Here is a 1,860-nt window from a genome sequence, read left to right as displayed (position 1 = left end):
GGAAACGTTCTACCTGGAAATGTTCTGGTTCTCCACGACCCGTTATGGTTCTGCTCTAATTTAACCCCAAGCCGCCTCTCTGAGGCTGATGACATCATTTTTACCAGGTGAGGTTCTGATGTCATTAGCTTGGTCGCTACCAGCTGACTAACACATGCTCACCTCCTCCTCCCGCTCCTCGTCTCCCTCTGAGCCCTCGCTCTGTTCCTCCTGACCCTCCTCCTCTTCCTCCTCCTCCTCTTCCTCCTCCTCCTCGGGGAACTCCACGTCGGACTCTCCCGGGGCGATGGGGACGCTGATGGTCAGGTTGGGGTTGGTCATGTAGCTGTCATCTTCCGGCACCACGTATTTCTCCACATGCCGCCCTGGAAGAGAGGGGGGGAGGGTTACTTAAAGACGGTTCTGGTCCGATCGGTTCTGGATCTGGACAGAGAACCAATCAGGAGCCGGTTACCGATGACGGCTCCGTTGACCTCGGTGTGTACGGTGCTCAGCCGTTTCAGCTTCATCATGGCCTTGGCCTCCTTCCGTTTCTGACGGCGCCGTTTCAGGTTCCCGTTGAAGAAGTCCACCACCTGCACCACAGAAGCAACCTCAGCGCTGCGGCGGGTTCTGCTAAACGGGTCGGAGCATGCGGACCCGGAGAGGCGCGTACCTGTCGGCGGCACCAGCCCAGACCCAGGGTGATCCTGCGGATGGCGATCTGCAGGTTGTTCATCTCCCCGTCTTCATCTGGAGAGGAGAGGTTGTCGGAGCTGAAGCTGCTGAGGAGCAGAGCCAGGAAGAGGTTCAGCAGCTGCAGACGGAGCAGAGAGACGCAGTCAGCTGCAGGTTCTCACCTGCATCATGGAAACACCTGGAAACCCAAAGAAAAGAACCCAAACCCATCGCTTCCTCTACTGCGCTGCTGATGGACCATAAACTAAACCTGCCAAGTTCAGTGGAAGTTAGCCAAGGACCCAAAATGCAACGATGAAGAGGCAGAGATGATTGTTTGCAGATTTAAAGGTAACAGAAGAGCAGATCCAGAAATATCATACAGGGAACCAAAGCTAGGAGACACCAGGAAGGAACTTACATGGGGGGTGAAGAAAGATCGTATTGGCCTGAATATAAGATACGTTTTTTCTGTTAAAAAATAGGGTCGCCTATATTCAGGACAGTACGGTATTCGTGGGAGAGAACAAGGAATGAAGTGATCAGCTAATTGGGAGCAGATGTGGACAGAAGCAGCTAGAAGGGGAGCAGATATGAAAAAACTACAACTAGAAAAGGACTTAAATGTAGCAGAATGGAAATTAGACCAATGACTGGATGCTAGTGGAGATTCTCAGTCATCCAGGTCATTATAAAAAGTTACATTAAAAACTATCCACCGGATTTTTGTTTCCAAGTTTGAAGACGTTTCTCTTCCCATCCAGGAAGCTTTTTCAATCTCAAAAATTAGTGGATTAGCATTGAGTTCCAGGCTTATCAAGTTATTCTGTCTTAATTTATTAGATGAATCTTTTGAGGAAGCTGATATCTAACCTATATTTGCACTTTGCTTAGTTTGTCATCATGGTCTCAACAAAGGGTCCATCTATAAATCTGGTTTCTCTCTAATGGTTCTCTAACACATCAGCTTCAGGATTCAGATATCAGGTCTCTGAGAGAGAGAGAGAAATGGTGCAAGAAACGTCCTTTTCCAGGACCTGGTTTAGCTCCAAGGCTAGGCTAATTGCATGTAGCGAGGCTAACTGCATGTAGCGAGGCTAACTGCATGTAGCGAGGCTAACTGCATGCAGCGAGGCTAACTGCATGTAGCGAGGCTAACTGCATGTAGCGAGGCTAACTGCACGCAGCGAGGCTAACTGCATG

The 1,860-nt window shown here is 49.7% G+C and overlaps 1 pseudogene; it reads right to left on the bottom strand.

The window, feature by feature from the left end:
• Positions 1–1,860, bottom strand: part of LOC107104076 — a 95,125-nt pseudogene that overhangs the window by 57,248 nt on the left and 36,017 nt on the right.

This window comes from Cyprinodon variegatus, unplaced genomic scaffold (assembly GCF_000732505.1).
Source record: "Cyprinodon variegatus isolate N-32 unplaced genomic scaffold, C_variegatus-1.0 Scaffold1607, whole genome shotgun sequence".
Classification (NCBI taxonomy): domain Eukaryota; kingdom Metazoa; phylum Chordata; class Actinopteri; order Cyprinodontiformes; family Cyprinodontidae; genus Cyprinodon; species Cyprinodon variegatus.
The sequence above is the reverse complement of the archived record's forward strand: the minus strand, read 5'-3'. Positions and strand labels throughout refer to the sequence as shown.